Consider the following 24038-nt stretch of genomic DNA (forward strand, 5'->3'; position numbering starts at 1 on the left):
CATTCATGCCACAATAAAGAAAATTACATTGAGAAATATGTTAGGAAGCATTCCACATCAAAAAAATCTGTTTTTATCATTTACCTACTCGAGGACGAGCAGGATTTAAGCTTGGGGATGCTTGATACGTCTCCAAGGTATCATTAATTTTTGATTGTTCCATGCTATTATATATTCTGTTTTGGGTGTTTAATGGGCTTTATTATACACTTTTATATTATTTTTGGGACTAACCTATTAACCCAAGGCCCAGTACAAATTGTTGTTTTTGCCTATTTCAGTGCGAAAAATAATATCAAATGGAGTCCAAACGGAATGAAACCTTCGGGAGCGTGATTTTTGGAACAAACGTGATCCAGAGGACATGGAGTGAACGTCAAGAAACGAACGAGGAGGCCACGAGGCAGGGAGGCGTGCCTGCCCCCCCTGGGCGCACCCCCCACCCTCGTGGGGCCCTCGTAGCTCCACCGACCTACTTCTTCCTCCTATATATACCTACGTACCCCGATAACATCCAGGAGCACCACGAAACCCTATTTCCACCGCCGCAACCTTCTGTACCCGTGAGATCCCATCTTGGGGCCTTTTCCGGCGCTCCGCCGGAGGGGGCATCGATCATGGAGGGCTTCTACATCAACACCATAGCCTCTCCGATGATGTGGGAGTAGTTTACCTCAGACCTTCGGGTCCATAGTTATTAGCTAGATGACTTCTTCTCTCTCTTTGGATCTCAATACAAAGTTCTCCTCGATCTTCTTGGAGATCTATTCGATGTAATTCTTTTTGCGGTGTGTTTGTCGAGATCCGATGAATTGTGGGTTTATGATCAAGATTATCTATGAACAATATTTGAATCTTCTCTGAATTCTTTTATGTATGATTGGTTATCTTTGCAAGTCTCTTCGAATTATCAGTTTGGTTTGGCCTACTAGATTGATCTTTCTTGCAATGGGAGAAGTGCTTAGCTTTGGGTTCAATCTTGCGGTGTCCTTTCCCAATGACAGTAGGGGCAGCAAGGCACGTATTGTATTGTTGCCATCGAGGATAACAAGATGGGGTTTATATCATATTGCATGAGTTTATCCCTCTACATCATGTCATCTTGCTTAAAGCGTTACTCTGTTCTTATGAACTTAATACTCTAGATGCACGCTGGATAGCGATCGATGTGTGGAGTAATAGTAGTAGATGCAGGCAGGAGTCGGTCTACTTGTCTCGGACGTCATGCCTATATACATGATCATGCCTAGATATTCTCATAACTATGCACTATTCTATCAATTGCTCGACAGTAATTTGTTCACCCACCGTAATACTTATGCTATCTTGAGAGAAGCCACTAGTGAAACCTATGGCCTCCGGGTTTATTTTCCATCATATAAGTTTCCAATCTATTTTTATTTTGCAATCTTTACTTTTAATCTTTATCATAAAAAAATACCAAAAATAGTATCTTATCATCTCTATCAGATCTCACATTTGCAAGTGGCCGTGAAGGGATTGACAACCCCTTTATCGTGTTGGTTGCAAGGTTCTTATTTGTTTGTGTAGGTATGAGGGACTTGCGTGTGGCCTCCTACTGGATTGATACCTTGGTTCTCAAAAACTGAAGGAAATATGATAACCCACAAGTATAGGGGATCAATTGTAGCCTCTTTCGATAAGTAAGAGTGTCGAACCCAACGAGGAGCTAAAGGTAGAACAAATATTCCCTCAAGTTCTATCGACCACCGATACAACTCTACGCACGCTTGACGTTCGCTTTACCGGAAACAAGTATGAAACTAGAAGTAGTTTGTAGGTGTTTTTGGATAGGTTTGCAAGATAATAAAGAGCGCGTAAATAAAAAGTAGGGGCTGTTTAGATGAAGACACAACTAAGTTAGTTTTAGTAGAGAGCTTGTTGTCACGAGAAAGTTATTTGTCCCTAGGCAATCGATAACTAGACCGGTAATCACTATTGCAATTTTATTTGAGGGAGAGGCATAAGCTAACATACTTTCTCTACTTGGATCATATGCACTTATGATTGGAACTCTAGCAAGCATCTGCAACTACTAAAGATCATTAAGGTAAAACCCAACCATAGCATTAAAGTATCAAGTCCCCTTGATCCCATACGCAAACAACCTACTTACTCGGGTCTGTGCTTCTGTCACTCACGCCACCCACCATAAGCAAATCATGAACATATTGCAAACCCTACAGCGGGAATCCCTCACACTTGCGCGACACGGAGAGCACCATAGGACAGCACCAATAATAAAACATGCAACTCAAACCAATCTTGATCATCAAATAACCCATAGGACAAAACGGATCTACTCAAACATCATAGGATAGCCATACATCATTGGGAAATAATATATAGCGTTGAGCACCATGTTTAAGTACAGATTACAGCGGGTAAGAGAGAGGTTACACCGCTGCATAGAGGGGGGAAGAGTTGGTGATGATGGTGGTGAAGTTGTTGGTGAAGATTGCGGTGACGATGATGGCCACGGCAGCGTTCCGACGCCACCGGAAGAGAAGGGGAGAGGGGGCCCCTTCGTATTCTTCTTCCTTGACCTTCTCCCTAGATGGGAGAAGGGTTTCCCCTCTGGTCCTTGGCCTCCATGGCATGGGAAGGGCGAGAGCCCCTCCGAGATTGGATCTATCTCTCTGTCTCTCTCTGTTTCTGCGTTCCTTTTTGCTGCCCTTTCACCGTTTCGTATATATATATGGAGATCCGTAACTCCGATTGGACTGAAACCTTCGCCGTGATTTTTTACCAAAAATTTGCTTTCTTGTGGCCGAAGAAGGGCATCAACCGCCTTACGGGTGGCCCACGAGGGTCAGGGGCGTGCCCAGGGGGGCAGGCGCGCCCCCTGCCTCATGGCCACCTCGGGCACCGTCTCGCGTGGATTTTTCTTCCGGAATTTTCCAAATATTCCAAAAATAAGCTCCGTCCGTTTTTATCCCATTTGGATTCCGTTTGATATGGATATTCTGCGAAACATAAAACATGCAACAGACAGGAACTGGCACTGGGCACTGGATCAATATGTTAGTCCCAAAAATAATATAAAAAGTTGCCAAAAGTATATGAAAGTTGAATAATATTGGCATGGAACAATCAAAAATTATAGATACGACGGACACGTATCAAAATACTTACGCTACTTTGTTGCATCACCCTTTCCTCTTCAAGGGAAAACCAACGCATGCTCAAGAGGTAGCAAGTACGTACTCCAAATATTATACACATACTCCAACAATGCGGCCGAATATGAAGCCTTGTTGCATGGGCTTCGGATGGCTGTCTCCATGGGCATACAACGCCTGGAAGTGCGCGGGGACTCAAACCTCGCAATATCTCAAATAAATGGAGATTTCGATGCCAAAGATCCAAAAATGGCGGCTTACCGCAACGCCGTTCTTAAAATCTCGGCCCGTTTTGAGGGGCTCGAATTTCATCATGTGGCTCGAGAAAGTAATCAAGCGGCGGACATCCTTGCTCGCATCGGCGCCAAGCACGACCCCGTCCCACCTAACATCTTTCTGGAAAGGCTTTTCAAGACGTCCGTGGTGTGGCAAGGGGAGAGCGGCAACAATAGTCCGGACCCGACTATAACCTCAGATGTCGAACACACCGATATCATCGAGGGCTCAGCCACCAAAATAACACCGTCGGCCCATCTCATAATGGCAGTCATTGCCCCATGGACCGAACTCTTCTTGGCCTACCTTAATAGGAGAGAACTCCCTGAGGATCAGAATGAGGCTCACTGCATTGTCCGGTGCTCTAAAGCCTACAAGGTTCACGATGGAGAACTCTACAAGAAAAGCGCTACCGGAGTACTCCAAAGATGTATCTCCGAGGAAGAGGGGCGGTAGCTCTTGGCTGAAATTCATGCCGGTCTCGGTGGTCACCATGCCGCAGCTCGGGCCCTTGTAAGCAACGCTTTCCGTACAGGTTTCTATTTGCCGACGGCCCGAGCAGACGCACAGGACTTTGTCCAACATTGCGTCGGATGCCAGCTTTTCGCCAACCAGAGCCATATGCCACCCAACGCTCTCCAAACAATCCCTATCACTTGGCCTTTTGCGGTCTGGGGGCTCGATATGGTTGGACCCCTTAAAGGAGGAAGCCATAAGAAAAAATACCAGCTGGTCATGGTGGATAAATTCACTAAGTGGATAGAGGCCAAACCAGTTAAAACGGCCGAAGCTGGACCAGTGATAGACTTTATATCCGGCGATGTACACCGTTATGGTGTCCCACACAGCGTCATCACCGATAACAGCTCCAATTTCATAGCCGATGAGGTGAAAAACTGGTGCGCCAATCTGGGCATTAAGCTCGATTACGCCTCCGTCTGTCACCCGCAAACAAATGGTCAAGTCGAACGAGCCAATGGTCTTATTATGAGCGGCATTAAGCCTAGACTGGTGCGGTCTTTGAAAGAATCAGACAAGCACTGGGTTGAGGAGCTCGACTCCGTACTCTAGGGGCTGCGGACCACGCCCAATCGCACTACCGGATATACACCTTTCTTCATGGTGTACGGCGCAGAGGCTGTGTTACCCTGCGACATTATTCATGACTCACATCGAGTGCACATGTACGAAGAGAGAGAGGCCGAGCTTGATCGGCAGGATAGCTTAGATGCCCTGGAGGAGGAGCGCGACGTTGCAAAAGCCCGTTCCGCATTTTATCAACAGCAGGCTCGCAGGTATCAAAGCAGAGAAGTGTGGGCCAAGACTTATAATGTTGGCGAACTTGTTCTACGCCTGCTAGAGAAGAAAAGGACAAACTCAAGCCCAAGTGGTAGGGTCCCTTCATCATTGACAAAGTTCTCACCGGAGGAGCGTACTGCCTGCGTGATGCGTCAGACAATCGCCTAGAGCCGAACCCCTGGAACGCGGCCAGACTCTGAAGATTCTATGCCTAGCGCCGAACTCTTTGTTCGTCTCCTTCTCCCTATTGTTCCCATTGCTTTTTCCTCTCTTTTTGCTTTTTCCTTTTTTAACCTTAAAGCTTTTCGTGCGGCTAAACCGTGCACCCGCGACATACACATCTTCAAATATGTACGTCAATTATACCTGTGGGCTTCTTTGACAGAAGCTTATTATTGTTACTTCTCGAGCATCAAGCTCATCACATATGCGTGTTTTCCCCATATGTACCTTTTCTTCGCCATTATATGCATCGATATGGCTTGAGTTTTGGCCAAGCTGGGTTGTCTGGCTCCTGTGCTTATGCCCTATGTTCCCGTTAGTTTGGCTATGGCATAAAGGGAGCACCTCTGCGATTGTTACTGCCGGGTCATCCGGATGTGTACCTCAGACTGGGTGAAGCCGAAAGCTAGCATTCTTAAGGGAATATTCGGTCGGCGAACTAAAGATGTTTTTACATTTATTAAAATACGAACCCCCAGATGTTGAATATACTGTGATTTTTTCAATCACAGTTCGGACATGCACATTAACGCATGCACACCCAGGGAAAGGAACCCTTAACGGAACTATTCTCTCTGGAAGATGTTTCTTACTATCACAATGTAATATAACATAGCTAGCCGGAGACAACTTGTCTGTTCAAGCAACTATGACCCCTACGCCTGGTTTCCACGCATACCCCGGTATATTTTGCCGCTCAGGTATTCGGAAACACTCTGCACCTTCGGGTCCAGAGGTCGAAGCGAAAAGGTCTGCCATGACAATCGTTTTACAATCTGGCTAGGGACAAATACGTCAAGGAAAGTACATAGTCACTTAGACTCATAAATTTCCTCCTCTATACCGTCTAACAGGCTGTCTAACTTACAATCCTGTTGGGAATATCTGGCGGCTACTTCTACTTGGTCATATACCAAATTCACGGGAATTTCTTTCCCATCTAACCCTAGAGGTCCGACCCGAGCCATATGATTTGGATCAAGCTTGGTATACCGTGTTTTCACCATGGCCCAGGCTTCTCGTGCACCTTCCCGGCAGGCCGATATCTTCCATAATCGGAAGCGCCACCGCGCTCCCTTGAATAGCTGTATAAGCTCCTCCATCCTTCCTGGAGGGGAGGCGGATGGCCATAAAGCCTTGGCAATACTTCCCATCGCCTGCCGAACTTGCTTGTGCATTTGCGACAGCTCTTGTAGCAGATCGCCAGAGATTCCGGACATCTCCTCTTCGGGACGGCCGGTCAGCATACCTACAGATATAATTCTGTCAGTCCCTTTCATCTCCGAACTACACGGAGGTAAGTGTGACCACATACCAAATATGCCACCCTGCAACCTCTTATTTTCCTTCACGGGATCAACCAGCTGGGCCCGTACATCTTTCAATTCTTCGCCTAGCTGGGTGTGGGCATCCTGCAGCTTGTTTTTCTCATCTCTGACTCGTGTCAGCACACGTTCGCCCGTGGCCAGCAGTCTTTTGGCTTCTTGTTCTTCCGCTTGGACGGCTTTCAGTTGCTCCTTCCATTGATCTGACGATCCTACTATAAGATGAGCAACAGTGTTAGCATTGCCGGTACATAATTATGTTTTCTCAATGGAGGGGAACATTACCAGGTGATGCCTTCTTGGATTTCTCCAGTTCGACGGTAGCAGCAGTTAGCTGGGTCTGACACTTTTCTAGTTCCTGTGACAACAGGCTGTTCTTCTCCGTAAGCACCTGGTTATACAATGATCCTTAAATCAGTTGTATCAACTGCTTCAAGTCTCGGGGGCTACTGGTATACAATTATCAGTTTTGTATAAATATAAATTTACCCGCATATCTTTCAAATGTTGGTCTGTGGCTCTGGCAAGCCCGTCTTGAGCAGCTTAGAAATATGCATCAGCCGAGCTGAATGCATTGAATGCCTCATTCGTAAAGCCGAGGTCGCGTAGAACGGCTCTCCAGCGCCGATGATTCATGGCGCTCTCCACTTTCGAGTTTGTGACGGATACATCATCTGGCTCCTCTACCGAGGGATAATCCGACGTCACTCTCGTATCAGCCCTTGCCTTTAAAGCAGGGTCGGGAACCTAACTTGTGGAGGCGCGACCGGTAAGATCCCCGGACATAGTCCAGCAAACGCTTCTCCTGCTAAGACACAGCGGATAATGTCACAGTTGGATGTGACTGCCAAGGGGCATATTTACAAAGCCATACCTCTTCGATGAAGGCTCGGTCGTGTCTTCCTTTGCCTTCCTCTTCGAAGGCCTGCCCGGCGTGGGCAGCGCTCTCTTTGGAGTTGCCTCTGATGTAGAATGACGCGTCGAGCGCCTCCCCTTTGGAGCACAAGACAGTGCGGTGGGTGAGGCAGAATGAGAAGGCTCTTTCATAGGGGATATCTCCTGATTACTTACGTGCGAGGCAGCGAGAAGACCGGGATAGTCGGCGGTGATGGCCACTTCCGTGTCGTCATAGCTCGCCTGGTAGAACACCCCATCCTCGAGCTCCACATATATGTCCGGATCCTCTTCGAATCCGGGGACAAGGTCCCAGTTATGGTTCTCTGGCTGTGGGGCGGGGCAGTGTATCCCCTTGGTAATTTTTCGCCATTCCTGTTACGAATGGACGGAGTGATGTTCATTAAAAGTGACTTAGGGAGTATATTGAATGGAATAATGGGATTGGAACTCACCCAGCTAGGAGGGTTGTACATGGAAAATCCGTCCCGGCGCTTCATGCAAAGGAATTCCTCTTCCTCCCCTTTGAATAGTTCGGCCAATATCTTGGCCAAAGCGGCGGGGGTGTCCGGACCTTTTCGACCGCAACGGGAGGCGTCATCTTCCTTGTTGTAGTGCCACATAGGAAGCCCTCTGTATTGGAGTGGCTGAACCCCTCGCACTATGGAAGTCGCCATTACCTCGACTATTGACAATCCGGACTGGGCAAGCTCTTTATCTTGCTCGTCAGTTGACGGACTTTCGCACTATCTTCCTCCTCGAGGCTCCGAGGGCGCCAGTTGTGGCGTTTCTTCAACGGAACCCTTGTAAATTTGGGAAGACCCATTCGAACTGGGTCAGGAAGGGCGACGTCCTCGATATAGAACCATTCGGAAGGCCATTCTTCGGATGCCTTCTTCAGCGTGCTGGACAAGTATCCGGTCCTGGCGATGCGCCATACTTTGGCTCCGCCCACTTCAAATACTGATCCATCTTGGTTGCGAGGGACGAGGCAGAATAGCTTCCTCCACAAATCATAATGGGCCTCGCAACCTAGGAATAGCTTGCAAAGAGCGACGTAGCCTGCGATGTGCAGGATGGAGGCAGGAGTGAAGTTGTGCAGTTGGAGGCCATAATACTCCACAAGCCCTCGGAGGAACAGATGGATTGGAAATCCGACACCTCTTAGCAAGTAGGGGACGAAGCACACTCGCTCCCCCTGGATGGGTTGGTGAAATTCTCAGCCTGGACCTCGCCGCTAAAGGAATTCAATCCTGCTCGAACGGGGACTAGATCCGCATGGGGAAGGAATCCATGTGTTTGCAGCTTCACCAACTGACCGTGAGATACGCATCTCTCCCAATCGCCTTTTTCTAGGCCGTGGGAACGGGAGGAAGAGCTGGGAGCGCTGGCCATGTTGGAATGGTTTTTCCTAGCAAGCTCTGAGGATTTCTCGCGTGATGTGGAACGGATCTGAGATCCAATCCCATTAAATAGATGTTGTTCTTGCATGGTCGGGGTGTTATGTGCAAAAATACCCTGACCTCTCACATTCGCTCGACACGTGGAAGCTAAAGTTGTTGATGCACTGAAGCCGAGGGGCACAACATTAAATGGAGTGCCCAATACATCTCTTTGAAAGTCATCGGAGGAAGAATCCGCCTTGCAATGCCGAAGACAATCTGCGCGCCGGACACATCGTCATTGAAGCCTGGTTCGGGGGCTACTAAGGGAGTCCTGGACTAAGGGGTCCTCGGGCATCCGATATGTTATACATGGGCAGGACTGATGGGCCATGAAGATACGAAGACCGAAGACTCTCTCCCGTGTCCGAATGGGACTCTCCTTGGCGTGGAAGGCAAGCTAGGCGTCCAAATATGAAGATTCCTTTCTCTGTAACCGACTTTGTACAACCCTAGTCCCCTCCGGTGTCTATATAAACCGGAGGGCTTAATCCGTAAAGGAAGAATCATAACCATAGTCATACAGGCTAGACTTCTAGGGTTTTAGCCATTACGATCTCGTGGTAGATCAACTCTTGCAATACTCATATTCATCAAGATCAATCAAGCAGGAAGTAGGGTATTACCTCCATAGAGAGGGCCCGAACCTGGGTAAACATTGTGTCCCCTGTCTCCTGTTACCATCAACCTTAGATGCATAGTTCGGGACCCCCTACCCGCGATCCGCCGGTTTTGACACCGACACCAGTCAGAACGCAGGACTCAGATCGCGCGCGCAGCGGGGGGGATATCATACGGAAACCAACATTCGGTGGAAACCGGTGAAAACCACGAGAAAAATATGTTTTGAAGTTTCAAAAAAATGTGGGATGTTAAGAGGATGATGTTTTATTGGCACACAAAATTTCAAGTTGAAACACATTAAGAGATGTGAGCTATGAAAAAGACAAAATCAGTGTTGAATAGTGCCAAATAGTAATGTCACTATTTAGGGCGGAATTTTTCTTTTTCATAGCTCACATCTCGTAATGTTTTTCAACTTGAAATTTTGTGTCGCAATAAAAATCACCTTCTTAACATCCCACATTTTTTTTAGATTTTTATGAAACTTTAAAATATGGTTTCCACGAAGTTTTCATTGAATATCGGCTTTTGTGAGTGAACCATGTGCTATTTGAAAACATTTCGTGAGAAGAATCTCGGTTTTAAAATCCCCGTAAATCCAAAACTAAGCTGAAAATCGTGAAACCTGTCATGGTGTCACGACATCGCACTTATATGTCGAGGAATTTTTTCGTCCATTGTGGCGCAAGTTTTATTACAAGCCTCTTGCAAACCGGAGCTTCTCTCAAAGAAGCCTCGTGGTTTCGATAGGGAAACGTGTCCCCCTTGTGGGCGAAACGTAATCACTACCTCTTTTGACCTTGTATTTTCTTCTACAGGCAACATGGAACGACAGGATATCCGTGCTGAAATTTAAACTTATTCAGGGTTCGTTTGGTCTTTTTGTACAGTAATTTGTTTCCTAGGCATTTAATGTCCATAATTCAAATCTGAACTACAAATACATGCTCCAGTTCACCAAAATGGCTAGAAAAAGTGTACATGTGTCCTTGGGTGCATGTTTAGGTCCCATGCCAGGAATGGGAACGAATTACAACCGTACTGGTGTCATGGCTCGTACTCAAACATTTTGAACCTCGGTTTTTAAGTCCCCATAAATCCTAAACTCACCAGAAAGTCATCAAAGGTGGCATGGTGTCACGTCATGGCACATATATGTCGTGTTAAAAACATTGTCCAATTTGGGCCAAGCTTTATTACAAACCTCTTACAAAAACTGGAGCTTCTCTCAAAGAAGCCTCGTGGTTCTGATAGGGAAACGGGTTCCCCTTGTGGGCGAAATGTAATCACTGCCTCTTTTTGCCTTGTATTTTCTTCCACGGGCAACATGGAACCACAAGATATCCGTGCTGAAATTTAAACTTATTCAGGGTTCATTCGGCCTTTTTATACACTAATTGAGTTTCCTAGGCATTTAATGTCCATAATTCAAATATGAACTACAAATACATGCTCCAGTTCACCAAATTGGCTAGAAAAATTATACATGTATCCTTGGGTGCATGTTTAGGTCTCATGCCAGGAATGGGAACGAATTACAACCGTACCGGTGTCCTGGCTCTTCCTCAAACATTTCGAATCTCGGTTTTTAAGTCCCCATAAATCCTAAACTCACCAGAAAGTCATCAAAGGTGGCAAGGTGTCATGTCATGGCACATATATGTCGTGGTAAAAACATTGCCAATTTGGGCCAAGCTTTAATACAAACCGGAGCCTGTCGCAAGAACCCTCGTGGTTTCGATAGGGAAACGTGTCCCCTTGTGGGCCAAACGAATAATCACTCCCTCTTCTAGCCTCGTATTTTCTTCTACACGCGACACGGAACAACTGGAGATTCGCGCTGAACTTTGAAATTGTTCAGGGTTCGTTTTACCTTTTTTATTCATTAATTGGGTTTTCTAGGCATTTAATGTCCATCATTCAAATCCGAACTACAAATACATGCTCCAGTGCACCAAAATGGCTAGAAAAACGTACATGTTTCCTCGGGGTGCATGTTTAGGTCCCATGGAACGAATGGGAACGAATTCAACCGTCTCGCCGTCCTGGCCTGGCCACAAACATTGCGAATCTCACTTTTTAAATGTCTGTAAATCCAAAACTCACCAGGAAATCATGAAACTTGGCATGGTGTCACTACATGGTATATATATATAATTGTCCAATTTGGGCGAAGCTATATTACAAACCTTTTACAAACCGGAGCCTGTCGCAACCCTCATGGTTCCGGTAGGGAAACATGCCCCTCTTGTGGGCGAAACGATAATCGATGCCTCTTCTCGCCTTGAACTTCGTTTTCTACGGGCAACATAGAATAACAGGAGTGTCGGGCTGAAATTTGAAACTGTTTAGGGTTCGTTTGGCCATTGTATATATATTACTAATTACTAAGTTTTCTATGCATTTAATGTAGTCCATAATTCAAATTTGAACTACAACCACATGCTCCAGTGAAGCAAAATGGGTGGGAAATCGTACATGTGTCATTGGGTGCATGTTTAGGTCTTGTTTAAGGAATGAGAATGAATTACAAACTCGTCGTCGTCCTGAAACAATGAGAATCTCGGTTTTTAAATCCCAGTAAATAAAAAAGTCACCCAAAAAACATAAAACTTGGCATGGTTTCCTGACATGGCACATATATGTTGTGGTAAAAAATTCGTCCAGTTTGAGAAGAGGCGCACACATTAGTAGCCAACGAAGTCCTTTTTGAAACAAAAAGTTGACTCGTTAATATCGCAAACGGTTGTATTATATTTACCGTGTCGAAATTTAACCATACTCGGTGGCGTGCGTGCAGCTGTTTGATTAGACGGGACGAGCGCGAGAAGTCCGCCGTGCAGGTTCGACGGGACGCGTGCGAGCAGTCCGCCGCGCAGGCTCGGCGGGACGCGTGCATCCAGTCCACCTCGCAGGCTCGACAGGACACGTGCAAGCAGCAAGGCCACCCATGCTCACCGGGAAGCGAGCTCTTTGACCTCCATGCACCAGCCGCCGCCCGCCTCGCTCACAACTTCTCCATTAATGGGTTAATTAAAGCACCTGGACGGAGGATGTTTGCTTGTGATCCCATGGCAGCATTTGCTATGTTCGTGTTTTCAACTAGTATTCCGCCCTAATTTAAATTGCCACATAGGGCAACGGATAATTCGACCACAAATAAAATGGCAACGGATAATACGACGACAAATTTACAATGGCACACATAATAATTGTCTTACATATTCTGGACAATTTAAAATGCCACATGCGGCAAAGCCCGGAAGACACGGGGGCAAGAGAAGAAGGAAATTGCAGACAACGATCTGGGTCGCTACTGTCTCTACTCGTCAATGGATCGCCGGGCGGCGAAATCCTCCAGCTTCTTCTTCAATTCCTCACGACTTTGCTTGAAAGCAGCCACGGATTCCTCCACCTCCTGCTCACGCTCGATCCAGAGCTTCCTCAAGCCACCCATCAGTTCCTCGACGATCGCTTTCAGCGTCATCTTTGAGGCACTGCTCTGCTCATGCAGCATCCTCCAGCCGGCGGCCTCCTCCTCCTTCTCGGCGACCAACTTGAGGAGCTTCGCATTGTCATCCATGAGTTGCTCGACGAGGCCGGTCTCCTTGTCAACCGAGGCATCGCTGATCTTGAGCAGCTTCATCAAGCCGTCGACCAACTCCTGCTGCGTAGTGACGCCAGCAAGAATGTCGTCGTCACCGGCGAAGGACTTCAGGAACAGTGGCTCGTCACGATGGCCGATGCCGCGAATGCGCTTGTGAGAGCCCTCGCGTGCCCGTGAGAGCTCGTTCAAGGGCTCCGCGGCGCGCCCGGACATCTCTGCTGCGGCTTCACGGCGGGACCTCTCTAGTGCTTCCGCGGCCTTGGTCTTTGCTGCCTGGTTATATGTCCACCCTAAACTCCTCCTACCGGTCATGGCGGAACGACTTGACAGAGAAAACCAGTTTTGTGGGTGATGAGGAGAGGAACTGTGAAGTAATTTTCGAGTGGGTAGTTTTTATAGCCCGGTGCTAATTGTAAACACATATTAGTTTGATAGGTGTGAACAGATTTGCAATTACTTATTGCGTTGTAATCAGCAATGTGACGAGAAACAAGGTGAAAATTTATTGATGGCAGAAGGTTGACCACGTGATTGCTCGCTGTTGAGGCGGCCGCGGCGCACTCCGCTCCGGCGTCCCTGCGCGTGCTCTGCTCGCCGTTGAGGCAAAGTTACAATGGCAACTGTTAATAATTCTTAATAATTGTCTTACATATTCAGGATAATTTAAAATGCTAAATGCGGCAAGGCCCAGAACACTCACGACCTACATATGCATACAATTATAATAAAATATAAGCTAAAAGGCTGAGCTGGCGGCCTTCCGACGATGGTCTTCTCGGACTCCATAATCAGCATAGCACCCTTACTCCGAGTGTCCCGACCCGCCTCAGCCTACGGAGCTGCTGGCACTGGGAGGCTCTTGGGGCTGCTGGGCCTCTTCCAGAAGAGCTTGACAGCGTGCAATCGCGCGCATGACAACTCCGCGGAACCGCTCCATTTTCATGTCTTTGGCCTCGTAGCAAATTCCGTCGATCACCTGCATCCTCAAGATATCACGTTGGCGATGTTCTACTTCGTCGGGGACGTCAACTCCGCCAAGGATGCGCTCGAGCCTGGCCACCACATCATCGGGATCGAGGTTGACACGGCCGCCGCGGGCAATGATGAAGCCGTAGGCTGCCTTTATCTTGACTAAATCGTAGAGGTCCTCTGCCCATTCCTTGCGGGGCATCAGGCTCTCGATGAGCACTGGTGATGGCGGCTCGTCGGGTGGGTCGTCGATCATGCCGCCGAGCAGCTCTGGATCTTTTGCACGGTGGATGGCAAACTGCTCATCACACCTCCTCTGCAATATGTCGATTGTGCTCCCAAGGACTGTGACGCCGGTATCGCTGCCGATGGGCCATGGTGCCTGCACCGGCCAATGAAGCTCTTGCTCCCCGACCTGCTCCGGCTCGTTCTCCTCGCCGAAGATGTAACATAGGTAGGCGTCGACGTCGAAGCTTTGGTCGTTGCATGGCAAGCTTCGAATAACTAATGGTAGATGGGTGAGGACTGGATCTTCGCAGAGTGTCGCGGCGATGTGTTGCCGCCTGGGTTATATGCAGCAAGCCTTTAGCTGGTGGCAGGAAACCGGTGAGGGAATAGGCGTGGATTTTACAATTCATCCATGTGGAGCGCGGGAAGACTAAGTCGAGCACACACACAATTCGAATACCGTATCCGGTGCCACGTGTTATTTAGCACACAAGTGTTAACATAAGGAAACGTATGTGTAACTTACTAATCATCGCACATGAGTACTCGCAAACGCATCGTGTGCGATCCTAGCCACCGCAAGCAACTAGTTTGCATTTTTCAAAGTTTTTTGTACACACAGAATCACACACGAACTAACTGTATTAACCGTCTGTGTTGTAAATTCTCATCGCAAACAGTTCATCCGAGTCGGCTGTTTGCCACGTACCACACACATCTTGTTAAGTTGAACCCTTTCTGTTGCGTTCTCTAATCGAAAACAGTTCGTCCGAGTGAAGCGTATGCCCTATATCACACACACCTTGATCTGGCTAACCATTTATGTTGCACTCCCGAATAGCAAACGGTTCATCGGAGCGAACTGTATGCCGTATATCGCACACACCTTGATCTGGCTGCCCGTTTCTGTTGTTCTGTCTCATCGCAAACAGTTCCTACAGATCAACCGTATGCCCCTCATCGCACATGCAACTATAATATGAACCGTGTTTGATGTATCATTCATCGCAAACGTTTTGCATCATTTCTGACGGTTTTCATACAGCACCGTTTGCGATTATTGCATCGGACACAGTTTCTCGAAGGGTCTCTGATCGTAGTGTCGCGTTAGCAGCATCCTGCAGTAGTGTTACATGGATAAATATGTTAGGTAGCATTCCACATCAAAAATTCTGTTTTTATTATTTACCTACTCGAGGACGAGCGGTAATTAAGCTTGGGGATGCTTGATACGTCTCCAACGTATCTATGATTTTTTATTGTTCCATGCTATTATATTATCTGTTTTGGATGTTTTATATGCATTAATATGCTATCTTATATTATTTTTGGGACTAACTTATTAACCTAGAGCCTAGTGCCAGTTCTTGTTTTTTCCTTGTTTTTGAGCTTCGCAGAAAAGGAATATCAAACGGAGTCTAAACGGAATAAAACTTTTGCAATAATTTTTCTTGGACCAAAAGACACCAAGGAGACTTGGATTACAAGTCAGAAGAGCCATGAGGTAGCGGCAAGGGTGGAGGGCGCGCCCTAGGGGTGGCGCCCCCCTACCTTGTGGGCCCCTTGGTGCCTTCATGACCTAGCTCTTCCTCCTATATATTCACATATATTCCAGAACCACCAGAAGCACCCACAAAAACACTTTTCCACCACTGCAACCTTCTGTTCCCGTGAGATCCCATCTTGGGGCCTTTTCCGGCATCCTGCCGGAGGGGATTCGATAACGAAGGGCATCTACATCAACTTTATTGCCCTTCCGATCAAGCGTGAGTAGTTTACCACAGACCTACGGGTCCATAGCTAGTAGCTAGATGGCTTCTTCTCTTTATTTGATTCTCAATACCATGTTCTCCTCGATGTTCTTGGGGATCTATCCGATGTAATCTTCTTTTGTTGTGTGTTTGTCGAGATCCGATGAATTGTGGATTTATGATCAGCTTATTTATGAATATTATTTGAATCTTCTCTGAATTATTATATGCATGATTTGATATCTTTGTATTTCTCTTCGAATTATCGGTTTGGTTTGGCCAGCTAGATTGGTTTTTCTTGCAATGGGAGAGATGCTTAGTTTTGGGTTCAATCTTGCGTGATTTCACCCGGTGACAAAGTGGGGGTAGCGAGACACGTATTGAATTGTTGCCATCGAGGATAAAAAGATGGGGTTTTTTATCATATTGCTCGAGTTTATTCCTCTACATCATGTCATCTTACTTAAGGCGTTACTCCGTTCTTTATGAACTTAATACTCTAGATGCATGTTGGATAGCGGTCGATATGTGGAGTAATAGTAGTAGATGCAGGCAGGAGTCGGTCTACTTGACACGGACATGATGCCTATATTACATAGTCATTGCCTTGGATACCATCATAACTTTGCGCTTTTCTATCAATTGCTCGACAGTAATTTGTTCACTCACCGTATTATTTGCCTTCATGAGAGAAACCACTAGTGAAACCTATGGCCACTGGGTCTATTTTCCATCATATTAGTTTTTGATCTACTATTTTGCAATCTTTATTTTCAGATCTATAAACCAAAAAACCCAAAAATATTTTATTTTTTGTTTAGTTTTATCTATCTCTATCAGATCTCACCTTTGCAAGTAACCGTGAAGGAATTGACATCCCCTTTGTTGCGTTGAGTGCAAGTGTTTGATTGTTTGTGCAGGTGCATCGATTAGGGACTTGCGTGTTTCTCCTACTGGATTGATACCTTGGTTCTTAACTGAGGGAAATACTTATCTCTACCGTGCTGCATCACCCTTTTCTCTTCAGGGGAAAAACTAACGCAAGCTCAAGAAGTAGCAGTACCCCCGATCCCAGAACGCCGACTGTTAGGAAAGATGTTTGTAGGACCTGGATATAACAACAGAAGCTTTATCAAATAAATATTGGACCCTGATAAGTGCCACACGTGTGGCACGGAGCAATTCCGCCCCAACTTTTTTTACGGCAAGTTTAGTTACAAGAGGATGACAACTTTATTTGTGAAGCATGGCAACTTTCTGTTTGGATGGCAAATTTCAATGTTTTTTTGAGGTTTTTTTTGGAGGGGATGGCAACTTTAGTGTGAAAAACTTCATGGCAGTGTTATTTCGTGCCACACATGTGACACTTATCATTTGGGTAACCTTAATACTAGAGCACGATATATGAGTTGGATACAATTGTTTACACGAGGTCTCAACGATGGTCGATGACTAACATTCAAATAAGGGCTCTTTTATTTCACATGGTTGGGAAAGCGTAGTAATAGAAAATGTATGGAAATAGGATGCACTGTCCACTGAAATTCTACGTCGGGTAAGCAAAACAGAGGACTTTCTCAATGAAGTCCAACCTCATACTTGTTTTCATGTGAAAATGAACTGAGAACTTCCTATAGAATTGGTTCACGAGGAAGGCAATCCTACAAATCAAACATGTAAAGAAAAAATTGTAGAGGGTGTCAATCCTGTAAAAATCCTATGCAAATCATGTAAATCAAAGGAGGTCTACACCAAATCTAACCCTGAACACTAAAACTACCGAAGCATGTACAGAATACTGTAGCACATAAGAAAATCCCACCGACTCGGAGACAAAGTGGGTCGGCCAAGGGCATCGGACGCACAGATCATTCGTTCCTGTGTCAAGTTTTGGTGCGCAGCTTCTTCCTGCTTAGACGGTCTGGATGTCTGCCGTGCCCAGAATCAAGGGGTGGTGGCGTGGTGCTCAGCCGCTCCCGCTGTGTGGTCACACGGACGCCGGTGGCATGATTGAAGCGCCATGCACGCAGGCGTGCGTATGCAGTGCACTGAGGCTAGCTCTTGGCTGGACAGACAGGAGACAAAACCCACATGGATCGAGCCAGCAGCACCTCTGGGCCCGCCACTACACCTTGAGTCGAGGCCCGGGCTGCCTTGATCCAACGCCTGGCCCGGACAGCGATCACCTTTCGGCGCTGCGCCATTGGCATACCTTGAGTCGGGGCCCAGGCCGGCCACAATCCTTTTGGCGATGCGCCATTGGCATTTGCGTGGCAATGCAAAATGTACAGCCAAGCATCGCACATCTAGCAGTTGCCGTGTTGGAATAAGGATGTAGGTAAAAAAAATTAAGTATTGTAGTACTCCCTCTGTAAACTAATATAAGAGCGTTTAGATCACTAACGGAGGAAATAAAAACTTATGCATATGCGCCTCACATTTTAGACCGTAGTTTGTACAACTAATAAGGAATTATGTATGATAAAATGACATGTATTGCATTTTTTTTGTCTCGGGTGAGATTAAAATATATACTAGTTGCCAATTGTTAATAGAAGGCGCACTATTTTTCGTCAGCGGGGACATGCCCACATAATACTCCCACTAAAATACCTTGGTATTCCTATTTATTACAAGAATTTTTAGAACCAATAATGGAACAATTGAAGATCGTTTTGAGACAGGGTTGAGTAGCTGACGAGACAAGAACTTATCCTATAGTGGTCAGTTAGTACCGATTAACTTGGTCTTGAGCAGTCTACTTATTCTTTTATGTCGTTCTTAGAGATCTCTGAAGGGGTCATGCAAAGGGACTACTACTTTGGACGCAATTATGTATCCGAATGAAGTAGCGTTGGCAATTAGGTTGTCACTGTATTTGGAGACACGGCTGGTTCCTTGTCGATCTCCTCCGGTGTTCATCGTTGTCCTCCTTGATCCTCGACGTCGCTATGTACGCCCGTCGACGGTGTGCCCAAGACAGCGTCTTTCTCGGATCGGGTCGAGTCCTGCCACCCACTTGCCACTTCCTCTTAGGCGGCCGGAGTGGATGGTACGTCGACAAGTGAAGTTCTGCGGAAGCTCGTGGTCATCGGAGGTGTCCGGCATCGGTCGAGGTGTTGTGTTTCATATTAGGATAGGCTTTTTTGCATTGTAGCTTGCTTGCGGTGCTGTCTGTCTATGGCCTGTTCGGGTGTGGTGTTTGTGCTACTCTCATTGTTCGCAGATAGTGTAGTTTCTTGTAATTAAAATTTTGCCTTCTATAAAGCTATGGTACGCCTAGGCGTATTCTTGAAAGAAAAAAAGGTTGTCACTGTATTGCACTCAAAAATCTCATTTGCCGGAAAGCATGAAAAGGTGGGTATGTTCTTTGTCAGAAGTTCTTATCGGTTGGCTTTCACGAAATAATGCGGCTGAGTCATTCTAGTCAGAACAATTGCTATTTTGATGGTTGTCGGAAGATGTGGAATATGATCTCGCATGCCCCCCACCCCTAGAGGTAGTGTATTTGGTCACATGCTCGCAATGCAGCCACTTGGCGTGCATCATAACCATTGCAGGAGGAAGACATGTACCATGCCTGAAATGTGGCATGTGCATAATGCAGCAAGAGGATGGGTATCATGCGGTTATGAGGGGTACATTGGCGGGATAACTTCGAGTTGAGATGCCTAAGGTTTCAAAGTTGCCCTTAGAACTAGCACCAAAACACATTGACATATATTGGTGCTAGTGATTTTGGATCAATGCAACGATAATACAAGAGAAAAACCACTCTTCCTTTGGTGGAGAGCTTCGCACCAACACACATTATTTTGTCTCTGCCTCAACCGTGTTTCTTGAGGTATATAATCCATTCATGCAAGAAAGAGAAGCCGACCTAGATTAAAACGACTGGAAAGGTAAGTTCCTACTAGATTGAGTGAAGGATTCAATTCAAAATAAATAACCAGGCCAATGCAATACACAATAGATGAACTTGGAAACTAGTTGCCTGGACTTTATGGTCGATGTAAGCTCAAAATGGACTGAACAAAGATTCCTAGGGGCGATGTTATGCGATGACAAAATAGCTCTCGTCTAGTTGGCTTGGCCGCCAATCCATAATTGTCCTCTTGCAGAGATGGCTAAAGTGATTGCCTACCTTGAGAGTGTCTATGGAGTTATCGACATCGTCGGTCGGCCGATTAGCGAGTGATTGCAATATTGGTGAAGGAGCTTCACAACTTCAGATGGTCGAAATCAATTATAACAGATAATTCTAAGGGTATTGCAAGTCTCGTGGAACATCATCCAGGGTACAAGGTCGCTAAGACACATCAAAGTGCCAATGGAGTTGTTAATTGGCTAGTTAGTTCTAGTAGGGATTTTTTTGCGATGATGTGTTGCTTTCCTTTGTTCCAACCCAAATGTCGGAGGTGATGTCTCATGCGATTGCTGTAGGGAATTGTTGCATGGAAAACAAAAAAAATTCTACGCACACGCAATGATCTATCCATGGAGATGCATAGAAACGAGGGGGAGAGTGTGTCTACGTACCCTCGTAGACCGTAAGCGAAAGCGTTTAACAACGCGGTTGATGTAGTCAAACTTCTTCACGCTCCAACCGATCAAGTACTGAACGTACGGCAGCTCCGCGTTCTGCACATGTTCAGCTCGGGGACGCCCTCCGCCTTCTTGATCCAGCAAGACGGCGAGGTAGTAGATAAGTTCCGGCAGCACGACGGCATGGTGACGATGATGGTGAAGTGATCTCCATAGGGCTTCGCCTAAGCACTACGAAAATATGACCGAGGGTGTAAACGGTGGAGGGGGCGCCGCACACGGCTAGGCAATTGTCTCTTGTGTGCTAGGTGCCCCCCTCCCACATATATATAGGTGGGAGGAGCAACCAAAGGAGGCAGGCAAGTAGGAGGAATCCTACTTGGGGTCCCTCCCAAGCCGCACCCCCCTTTCCTTATTTGGAGTGCGGGGAAAGGCAGGGGAGGGTGCCCCCCCCCCCCCCCCCCGTTTCCTTTCTCCCATGAGAGGGAAAGGCAGGAGGGGCTAGCCCTCCCCCTTTTCCTTCCCTAGGGCTGGCCAAACAAGGGAGGGGGCGCACCAGCCCCTTTGTGGGCTGGTATGTCCCCTCCTTTGGCCCATAAGGCCCATAACTTGCCGGGGGGGTTCCCGGAACCCCTTCCGGTGACCCGATTCCTTCCCGGTACATCCCGAAACACTTTCGGTATCCAAATACTATCGTCCTATATGTCAATCTTTACCTCTCGACCATTTCGAGACTCCTCGTCATGTCCGTGATCTCATCCAGGACTCCAAAATACATTCGGTCACCAAAACATATAACACTATATCGTCAACGAACATTAAGCGTGCGGACCCTACGAGTTCGAGAACTATGTAGACATGACCGAGACACCTCTCCGGTCAATAACCAATAGCAGAAACTCGATGCCCATATTGGCTCCTACATATTCTACGAAGATCTTTATTGGTCGAACCGTTATGACAAAATACGTAATTCCCTATGTCCATTAGTATGTTACTTGCCCAAGATTCGATCGTCGGTATCTTCATACCTAGTTCAATCTCGTTACCGGCATGTCTCTTTACTCATTCCGTAATACATCACTTTGTGACTAACGTCATTTGCTTGCAAGCTCATGATGTGTATTACCGAGAGGGCCCAGAGATACCTCTCCGATACTCAGAGTGACAAATCCTAATCTCGATATATGCCAACTCAACAAACACCTTCGGAGATACCTGTAGAGCATCTTTATGATCCCACAGTTACATTGTGACATTTGATAGCACACAAGGTATTCCTCCGGTATCCGGGAGTTGCATAATCTCATATTTGAAGGAATATGTATTTGACATTAAGAAAGCAATAGTAATAAAACTGAACGATCATTATGCTAAGCTAACGGATGGGTCTTGTCCATCACATCATTCTCCTAATGATGTGATCCTATTATCAAATGACAACACATGTCTATGGTTAGGAAACCTTAACCATCTTTGATCAACGAGCTAGTCTAGTAGAGGCTTACTAGGGACACGGTATTTGTTTATGTATTCACACATGTATTTAAGTTTTCGATCAATACAATTCTAGCATGAATAATAAACCTTTATCATCAATAAGGAAATATAAAATAACAACTTTATTATTGCCTCTAGGGCATATTTTCTTCAGTCTCCCACTTGCACTACAGTCATTAATCTAGTTCACATCACCATGTGATTTAACACTCATAGTTCACATCGCCATGTGACCAACGCCCAAAGAGTTTACTAGAGTCAATAATCTAGTTCACATCGCCATGTGATTAACACCCAAAGAGTACTAAAGTGTGATCATGTTTTGCTTGTGAGGGATGTTTAGTCAATGGGTCTGTCACATTCAGATCCGTATGTAGTTTGAAAATTTCTATGTCTACAATGCTTTGCATGGAGCTACTCTAGCTAATTGCTCTCACTTTCAATATGTATCCAGATCGAGACTCAGAGTCATCCAGATCGGTGTCAAAGATTGCATCGATGTTACTCTTTACGACGAACTCTTTATCACCTCCATAACCGAGAAACATTTCCTTAGTCTTCTTTAGGTACCTAAGGATAATTTTGACCGCTGTCCAGTGATCTACTCATGGATCACTATTGTACCCCCTTGCCAAACTCATGGCAAGGCACACAATACGTCTGGTACACAACATGGCATACTTTATAGAACCTATGACTGAGGCATAGGGAATGACTTTCATTCTCTCTATATATTTTGCCGTGGTCGGGTTTTGAGTCTTACTCAACTTCACACCTTGTAACACAGGCAAGAACCCTTTCTTTGACTGATCCATTTTGAACTTCTTCAAAACTTTATCAAGGTATATGCTTTGTGAAAGTCCTATCAAGTGTCTTGATCTATCTCTATAGATCTTGATGCCCAATATATAAGCAGCTTCACCGAGGTCTTTCATTGAAAAATTCTTATTCAAGTATCCTTTTATGCTATCCAGAAATACTATATCATTTCCGATCAACAATATGTCATCCACATATAATATCAGAAATGCTACAGAGTTCCCACTCACTTTCTTGTAAATACAGGCTTCACCGTAAGTCTGTATAAAACCATATTCTTTGATCACCTCATCAAAGCGTATATTCCAACTCCGAGATGCTTGCACTAGTCCATAGACGGATCGCTGGAGCTTGCACACTTCGTTAGCACCTTTAGGATCGACAAAACCTTCTGGTTGCATCATATACAACTCTTCTTTAAGAAATCCATTAAGGAATGCAGTTTTGACGGCCATTTGCCAAATTTCATAATGCAATTGCTAACATGATTCGGACTGACTTAAGCATCGCTACGGAGAGAAGGTCTCATCGTAGTCAACCCCTTGAACTTGTTGAAAACCTTTCGCAACAAGTCGAGCTTGGTAGATGGTGAAATTACCATCAGTGTATGTCTTCTTCTTGAAGATCCATTTATTCTCAATGGCTTGTCGATCATCGGGCAAGTCCACCAAAGTCCGCACTTTGTTCTCATACATGGATCCTATATCAGATTTCATGGCCTCAAGCCATTTATCGGAATCTGGGCTCATCATAGCTTCTTCATAGTTCGTAGGTTCGTCATGGTCTAGTAACATGACTTCCAGGACAGGATTACCGTACCACTCTGGTGCGGATTTCTCTGATGTGCTACTTTCCAAATTGAGAGAAGGTATAATTACCTCATCTAGTTCTACTTTCCTCCCACTCACTTCTTTCGAGAGAAACTCCTTCTCTAGAAATGTTCCATTCTCAACAACAAAGATCTTGCCTTCGGATCTGTGGTAGAAGGTGTACCCAATTGTTTTCTTAGGGTATCCTATGAAGACGCACTTCTCCGATTTGGGTTCGAGCTTATCAGGCTGAAGCCTTTTAACATAAGTGTCGCAACCCCAAACTTTAAGAAACGACATCTTAGGTTTCTTGCCAAACCATAGTTCATACGGTGTCGTCTCAATAGATTTAGATGGTGCCCTTTTTAACGTGAATGCGGTTGTCTCTAATGCATAACCCCAAAATGATAGTGGTAAATCGGCAAGAGACATCATAGAACGCACCATATCCAATAAAGTACAGTTATGACGTTCGGATACACCATTACGCTGTGGTGTTCCAGGTGGCGTGAGTTGTGAAACTACTCCACAATGTTTTAAATGAAGGCCAAACTCGTAACTCAAATATTTGCCTCCGCGATCAGA

The sequence above is a fragment of the Triticum aestivum genome, chromosome 7D (assembly GCF_018294505.1).
Source record: "Triticum aestivum cultivar Chinese Spring chromosome 7D, IWGSC CS RefSeq v2.1, whole genome shotgun sequence".
NCBI classification, from domain to species: domain Eukaryota; kingdom Viridiplantae; phylum Streptophyta; class Magnoliopsida; order Poales; family Poaceae; genus Triticum; species Triticum aestivum.